This window comes from Halichoerus grypus, chromosome 12 (genome assembly GCF_964656455.1).
Source record: "Halichoerus grypus chromosome 12, mHalGry1.hap1.1, whole genome shotgun sequence".
Lineage (NCBI taxonomy): Eukaryota > Metazoa > Chordata > Mammalia > Carnivora > Phocidae > Halichoerus > Halichoerus grypus.
In genome coordinates this window covers 65,607,403-65,616,427 of record NC_135723.1, presented here as the reverse complement: position 1 = coordinate 65,616,427, position 9,025 = coordinate 65,607,403, and the positions used below count along the sequence as shown (strand labels likewise).

General features: G+C 38.5%; 1 long non-coding RNA gene across 2 annotated transcripts in view; it reads right to left on the bottom strand.

The window, feature by feature from the left end:
• Window positions 1-9,025, bottom strand: part of LOC144379584 (uncharacterized) — an 86,516-nt gene that overhangs the window by 64,809 nt on the left and 12,682 nt on the right. The gene's annotated exons all lie outside the window — the stretch shown is intronic.

Below are 9,025 nucleotides of genomic sequence, written 5' to 3'. Positions count from 1 at the left end.
ACCTAAAGTGACTTACATTTTAATTGGTTATTTGATCACAGCTGGAAAATTGGACACATAGTGACAGCCATCCGGCCTGCCCTGTGTCTGTTCATGCTGGCCACTCACTACCTTGGCTTACCTATTTGGTCTCTTCTACTTTCTCATATTTGCCTCAACCTCCCTGATCCAAGCCCAGCATGGCCTCAGCTGTGGCACTGGCCAAGCTGGTTTGTCCTGCCCGGCAGCTGCCGTTCACCTGTGCCAGCCTCTCTTGTCATTCCTGGTGCCTGATCAGCCCAGCAGCCTCTGCCGGTTTTGCCGGCTGCTTCCTAAGCTGGGCCTCAACAGCTCCTGGGGTGGGCTCCTCCGCCCTCACGTTTTCCCTGACCTGCTCGATCAGGGAGCTATCAGCTCAGCTGCTGGTACTGCGTGCGCGTGCGCCTGCCTACTGATAAAGCCAAAGCACTAGGTAAACTCTTGGCTCTCCCACACCGACTTTGGTCCTTCCCCCAACCTGCAGGACGTGGCACTGGTACTTGATCTTCCTGGGATTCTAATCTTGGTTTTCCACTTTTTCTTCGAGAATTCCTTCCCCCTTGCTGCCCCCTCCTTCCTGCTCTCAGCAATTACAGTAACGGTGAGGCCTCCTTCGTGTTGCCATCTCGTTAATGACTGCAAGTGGGCCAGACCGGCGGGTCCCCAGGCCTGGCTGATTCACTTGGATGCTCTTGCTACCACCTGCGTATCTACCCTCCATAATCGCAGCGCTTCTTGGACAGGTTGATAGTGTTGCCTCTGTTCACCTGCCTAGGGTTTAAGGCAAAATATGCCTACAGATCAGAGCAGATGTGGCTAAATGTAGGTGGGAAAAGTGAAACTTACTGAGAGGAAGGAGTTATGGGAAAGGAGGTGGGATGCGAGAATCTAAGTGGAGGTATTGGTAGGAGCAAGAACGAAGAGCAGTGACATGGAAGACTGTGGGAGTGAGGAGGCACGAGAAGGAGATTGTGAGTATTAAGGGAGCTATACTTGACCATGAAATCTTACCCATTCAGAGCCCTGGCATTTGATGAGTAGCATGCCCTACACACTTAATGGACACACTTTAGTAGACCAATCCTCTTTAATTAATCAATGTCCTAGAAGATTTAATGGAATAAAATGAAGAAAGGAAGTTCCCTATTCCTTAAATGTAATTTGTGAATTCTCTGGGAGTAAGGCTGTTATGTAGAGCAGTAAAGGAAATCTGCAGCTTTAACATGAGTTTTTAACATGATTTTATCATATCCCCAAGAGATGATGTAATTGGTATTCGAGTGCAAAAATCCTGGGAAAAAAATGGACCGAAACATTAGGTGATGAGGATGGTTTCCCACAAAATGAGATGGTTTCTTTCTGAAACAAGACAAAATAGGGCAATTCCCCATAGCAATAAGTGAGGGATGCTTCCATGCTAAAAAGGAGTGGGAAACAGGTTTTTCAAAGGCCAATCATCATTATAATCTGTTATTCATGAAAATTTATATTTTTTAAACACAGTATTGGTGAACAAGTTATTAGATACTTGGGCAATCATCAAGATTTATTTTCACACTCTTAGCACCTATGTTGTTTCTATCCCTGATCATACTTTTTAAAATTTACTTCAAGGTAAATGGTGGTTTAAAAGGATTTTCTTTTTTAAAGATTTTATTTATTTATATGACAGAAAGAGACACAATGAGAGAGGGAACACAAGCACGGGGAGTGGGAGAGGGTGAAGCAGATTCCCCACTGAGCAGGGAGCTTGATGCGGGGCTCAATCCCAGGACCCTGGGATCATGACCTGAGCTGAAGGCAGACACGTAACGACTGAGCCACCCAGGCGCCCCCTAAAAGGATTTTCTCATGTCTCTTTTGAAATTGTGGACAGGAGTTGGTAGGAGTGGGAGGATGAGGGAGATAGAGGAGTGGCATTTTTGTGTTACTATAAAGCTTCCAGTGTTATAAGATTATATTTTTTATTATGCTCGGCCATTTTCCAGACTGATAGTTATTGATATCTACAATCAGAAATTCAAAAATCCTCTAACACGACTTATTTTATTTTTCTGGTAAAGCATTGAGGGAGGATTCTACAGGTTGCAGCTTTAACAAAAGACCTTACTCTTGTATTTGAAGGGTCCAGGAAGAGTAACTGAAACTGCCAAATATCTGCAGGTGATTCTAATACTATACACTCCCATCTGCAGTCCTTACAATTTGCCTACATATAGATTACAGATGTGAACAAAGTGTCATGAAGTCACAAATGTACCTATACACCTACATAGTAATTTAAATAGTTAAATACACTCTATGTCCTAAAAAAATGGGTATTCATACATTATGCAGTTTCCTTATCAAAGGACTGTAATAAAATTTTATTTCAGACAGAAAATGAAATTCTACTAAAGCATAGGACTTAAAATAAATTTTAAGCCTTTATAATTTTTATTTAACTATTTCACAGATCATTGAAATTAGCGCCAAGAGGATCTGGTCCAACTGATTCATTTTATAGATGAGAAAACTGAGAGCCCAGAGGAGTTAGATAAAGTGCCGAAGACAGTATAGTCAGGACAAGACTGTAAGACCACTCACTCCTGGGACAAGAACTCTCCGCTTTACCGTACGGCCCAACAGCTCCATAACGCATTTATTGGTGTTCATTACAACATAGAGAAACTTTTGGGGTATTAATTACTTGAATAGCTCAGGTCATCTTTAGAAACTACATGAAAAAGACTGAAAACAGACCCTTTTTCTTAATCTGTTTTTCCATGGTAAACAGATAAGATTAAAATCATGGCTGTTTCAAAAATTGTTTGCAATTCGTCCACTAAATGGTAAACTTTCTGTAAGGCCAAACTGCCTAATGAATAAGCAAAATCAGAGAGAACTGAGCTGCAGGTTTAAATTAAAACAAATGAAGACTGATGGTAAATGTAGCAAAATGGATATATCATTTATCTATCTCTATTTTTTTAATTTTTAAGATTTTTACAATTTATTTATTTGAACGAGAGAGCGCGAGTGAGCGCGCATGCGGGAGCATAAGCAGGGGGGAGAGGGAGAAGCAGGCTCCCCGCTAAGCTGGGAGCCCAGCATGGGGCTCAATCCCAGGACCCCAAGATCATGACCTGAGCCGAAGGCAGACGCTTAACCGACTAAGCCCCCCAGGCACCCCTATCTATTTTTAATTCCAACATAATTAACAGAGTGTTATATTAGTTTCAGGTGTACAATATAGTGATTTGACAATTCTCTACATTACTCAGTGTTCATCACGGTAAGTGTGTCTTAATCCTCATCACCTATTTCACCCATCTTCTCACCTACCTCCCCTCTAGTAACCATCAGTTTATTCTCTGTAGTTAAGAGTTTTTTTGGTTTGTCTCTTTTTTTGTTTGCTTGTTTTGTTTCTGAAATTCCACACATGAACGAAATCATATGGCATTTGTCTTTCTCTGACTTATTTCACTTAGCATTATACCCTCTCAATCCATCCATGTTGTTGCAAATGGCAAGATTTCATTTTTTTTATGGCTGAGTAATATTCTCAAAATGGGTAAATCTTAAAAATACAATGTTAAGTAAAAAAAAGAAAATTGCAGAAGGCTATATACAATATGGTGCTATTTTTTAGAAAAGGTTAAAATGTTCATTTATATATATTTTATTTAGGAATACATACATATGTTGTCAAACTATAAAAACATGCATGGGATGAAAAACACCAAATTCTTGGTAGTGGTTACTTGAAGGGAAGGATGATGAGCAGTGGGGTTAGAAGAGATGGTACCAGGGATTTCTTCTGTATCTAAAATATTTTAGTTGTATTAAAAAATTCTTAGGAAAATGCTCAGGCAAATTAGGAAAATGTTAAAAATTGTCTTGGCTGTATAATGGGCACCTGGAAGTTCATCCTATGATTCTTTATAATTTTCTATATCCTGGAAACATCTCATTATTAAAAAGGAGTAACAATGGACTCAAGTTGCAGCAAGAGGAAATTGAATATTTGCACAAATGAGACATTTAGAAATATTTAAATACATTTTTGATCTAAAACTTTGTTGACACAAGTCTATTTACGGATGAAAAATGTTATAGATTTAGCTCCACTGGTGTCCCATGAGATTCAGCCACTGCAGAGTTTCATTCAAAAAATATAAGTCTAATCCCAGAAGACATGGGAAATAATGAAGCCTCTAGGGTGGGTGTGGTTGCTGCCATTTGGCTCCCACACTATGCAAACAGGCTTGTTTTTGACTGGGGAGATAGTACTATTGACATACGTGACAGCCAGCATAGGGATTTGACCCAACCTTGGGATACATGACATGACTGGGCTTCTAGGGTTTTGTGTGCATTTATCTCCTCTGGGTAGGATGATAGCTGTGATTTATTCTCTCCCTGATCACCAATCAGATTCCTTATTCCTCTCCCCTTCTGCAGAGAACTCTATGAATTATACAAGATTAAATCATTCCCAAACCTGGGATCCAAGATCCTACATTACTTCTTCTTCCTTATCTATTTGAACATGTTTAAAACGGTGTATTCTCCAAGTCATGACTGTATTTTTTTCCTGATAAGGTGAACTTGTTGTTTAATTTCTATTTCCTCACTTGGAGTTCTGTAGTCTACACCAAGTTCTGTTTTTAGCTACTCTATAGTGTGGAGAATCAAAAATATGTTCTCTTTCTAATTTCGCTGCTGTTTGAGTTCAAAAATTTTTTTTTATCTGATCCCATCATTCATTAGTTTTCCCAAGCAGATTAGTAAATCAGTTATACAGCTAATTTATTAAATAGCAGTGATTCTAACTCAAGTATTCACGTAATTGTGTTCACATTTAGGGACATCTGAAACTCTGAACCATTTATGTTAGATTTCTAGAATTCCTTTCCTCTGAAGGAATGATTCAGGCCTAAAGTAGAATTTTTAAAACAATGACTCTCATTCAAAAATTATATGCTCGACCTAGCAAATGAAAAGGGACAGCAAAAAAGAAAAAGATGGGGATAGGAAATTGAAAAGGAACCAAGAACACAGAAGAAAGTGATAGCTTTAGGGTTGAAAAATTAGACTAAAAGAGAGGACAGAGAAAAAGCTTATCATAAATGCATGAAATGCAAACGTAATGGCATCAAGAAATAAAAATTGAGGTCAGGTTTCTAAATTATGATTAGACCCAAGGTGTAAATCTGTGATTCCAGGGAGATTTAGCCTTAAGGATCCCTTATTCAGAGGCTAACACTGCATCTCTGGGGTTTATTTCTGTCTTCTATTCACGAGTCCTTACCAGAACACAATGACATTTTTTCAGAGGCAGAAGTTACCTTTCCAAAAGAGGTAGTTTTCTACCTTTCCAAAAGAAGATACTAAGTTCCTGTCTAGTGGTAACTTTCTTTGTTTTTACTGGTATTATTTTATTATAGGACTCTGAAAATGATAGCTATGAAAATAGCTAAGATGTCACAAATGAAGAATTTTTGGTTCTGATTAAAAAATTGGAATAGGATATGATGAAATGTTAAGGAAAAAAAGAAAAAAAAAGCTTTTCCCTTCCTTTCCTCGGCAAATCAAATGCCCAGTTATCAAAGAACACAAGAAAATACTGCATACATGAGCAGAACTGTTTCTAAATAAAATGTTGAGACTGTAAATGCTGCATCAGTTCCTAATTAAGCATTCTGTGAATAAAGCCTTACTCTTCATCTTCGGTTTTATTGGAAACTTCCACGGGCAGAGATAGTGAATGGAGTGAGACAGTAGGGCCACCCAGTGGCTAATGTGGTTAACCGCAGCAATAGTGCATTTCATGGTTCATTCTGTTTCCTGTTCTACAAATGAGTATATTTCCTCATGAAAATACCACACTAAGTACCTCTAAGAAGAAATTTAATAATGTGATAGTAAATATGAAATCCGTAACTTGAATATAACTCTCAAATTAGGTCTTCATCTAAAATTCTGAAGAATGTGTGAGCAAGCAAATTTTTAAAATAAAAATACCATTCAATCCTGCCTACTTTCTAAAAAAAAAAGTGGTTTTTTTTTTTTTTAAAGATTTTATTTATTTATTTGACAGAGAGAGAGACAGTTAGCAAGAGCCGGAACACAAGCGGGGGGAGTGGGAGAGGGAGAAAGAAGCAGGCTTCCCGCGGAGCAGGGAGCCCTATGCGGGGCTCGATCCCAGGACTCCGGGATCATGACCCGAGCCGAAGGCAGACGCTCAACGACTGAGCCACCCAGGCGCCCCCAAAAATGTGTTTTTTTAAACCACCGAAGTAGGTTCCTTTTTTAGTACCAGTTTTGATTTTAGAAAATGTTCCTTATGGAGATTAGAACTTAAAACATGAAATTAACTTACAGCCTCATGTCTGACTCCATCCAGATTGTCAATAAACAAAATACATTAGTATTTTAAAATATAAGCGTTTATTTTTTTAAGATTTTATTTATCTATTTGACAGAGGGAGAGAGTGCACACAGGCAGGGGGAGCGGCAGGCAGAGAGGGAGGGAGAAGCAGGCTCCCCGCGGACCAAGGAGCCCAACGTGTGCCTCGATCCCAGGACTCTGGGATTACGACCCCAGTTGAAGGCAGATGCTTAACCAACTGAGCCATCCAGGCACACCAAAATATAAGGGTTTATAAAAAGAACTGGTTGTCCCTGTAAAATGTATATTTTATTTAAAAATAAGAAAGGCCAAAACTGAGAATAATGCCAACAAGGCTTGCTGCTGAATCAAGGGATAAGTGAGCTTTTACAAGTTAAAAATTACTTTTTTCTTATCAAAATAGTAAAACAAATTTATTTAGAAAAATTAGAAAACATGGATAGGCAGAAAGGAGTATGGATAGTAGAAAACATGGATAGAAAACATGGATATGCAGAATTCACCACAATTCCACTATTGATATTTTGGTTAACGTATTTCCAGAAATTGTTTGTCATACATGGATTATATAATTTTCAAGTGAAAAGGGATTTTGCCAAACATAATCTTTGCTGTTTGTTTTTCACCTTATGCCATGAACCACTTCTATCTCAGTACATATTTATCTGTACGTAATTTTAAAAGAGCTGTATAGTATTGCAGTATATGGTTATGCTATGCTTTATTTAACCAAACCCTCAGTACTGGATTTTTAGTTTTCATTTTTTGCTATTTTAAACAATGATCTAGAATATTCCTACATCCTTTTTAAACTATGGAAGCATTATTTAAAGTGAATAGCCAAATAGGGGGCACCTGGGTGGCTCAGTGGTTAAGCCTCTGCCTTCAGCTCAGGTCGTCTCTCTCTCTCTGTCAAATAAATAAATAAAATCTTTTTTTTTTTTTTTTAAAGATTTTATTTATTTGACAGAGAGAGACACAGCGAGAGAGGGAACACAAGCAGGGGGAGTGGGAGAGGGAGAAGCAGGCTTCCTGCCGAGCAGGGAGCCTGATGTGGGGCTCGATCCCAGGACCCTGGGATCACGACCTGAGCCGAAGGCAGACGCTTAACGACTGAGCCACCCAGGCGCCCCAATAAATAAAATCTTAAAAAAAAAAAAAAAAAGTGAATAGCCAAATAGGTATATTTTGCGACAATTTTTAAAAAATTTTATTTATTTTTTAAAATATTTTATTTATTTATTTGAGAGAGAGAGAATGAGAGAGAGAGAGCACATAAGAGGGGGGAGGGTCAGAGGGAGAAGCAGACACCCCGTTGAGCAGGGAGCCCGATGTGGGACTTGATCCTGGGACTCCAGGATCATGACCTGAGCCAAAGGCAGTCGCTTAACCAAGTGAGCCACCCAGGCACCCCTGGACAATTTTTAAATTGTGAAATATAACATAGAGAAAAAATACAATCGACTTACATACTTCAACCAACAGTTATAAAGTAAACAAGTGTATCTACCACCCAAGTCAAGAAATTGAATATTACTGGCCCTCAGAATACATCCCTACCCCTTCCTGATTACAGTCCTCTTTTAAAATTTTGATATGCATTACCAAATTGTGCCCCCAGAAATGTGGAATTCATTTACACTCCTGCAAGCAGTACATCAGGTGTCCACCTGAGAGAACAGTCATGAAGTAACTGCAATCTGTGGTCTATGAACCCAACAGTAAAAACTCAGATGGAATTATATCACATGTCACATTGGCAATGCTTATATTGTATGTTTGATTCCTGTACAGTATTTGCAAATATAACTCAGGTTTGAATTTCAGCTCACTTCTACTGTGATATTTCATACACACATCTTGGGCCTTTACTGACCTCTGAGGGAAGCCCCACCCACCCAAGTAGGAGTCTAATACAAGTGCAACACAGTTTGGGTACAGGAATGGGCTGTAGTTCAAAACATTTTCTCAGTTTCGTGTCCTTTCCCTTGGGTTGATCACTCCTCAGTGTCAGACTGATACAGCACTGGACTTTGAAGTGGTTTTAAGATGAAAAGGGCCCATGAGAGGAAGACAGCCTATTTTTATTGGTATGGGGCCTGGATCTCCAAACCATACGTGTGAATGTATGTAGATATATAGTGTGTATGTACGTGTGTGTGTGTATGTACATACCTCATACACTTAGAATTCACTACCCTTTGTCAATCTGTATATATCAACTGAATAGGAAGTTAATCTTTTCCTATAGAAAAAAACAGTCTGATACCTGTTTGGGTTGGCTTTGGTAATTAAAGTATAATAATAAATAATGCCATGAAATAAATGAGTGAAATCTGTAGCTCCAAGATTTTTATGAAAATATATTTTAAGCATATGGTAATGACAAAAGTCTATTGAAATTAACACATTTTCAATTTCCCTTTCTGAATCTGGTAGATTAACAAGTTGCTTCCAAGAGAAATAAAAATGGGTATAATTAATTATTTGATGTCTTGGTATAGGCTTCTTTTGTGATTACCCTGTGATAATGATAAGTGAATGACTCTAGCAACTGAGTAGCTAAAAATGACATAACAGTTTTATTTGAAAATAAAACTATTTATAAAATGC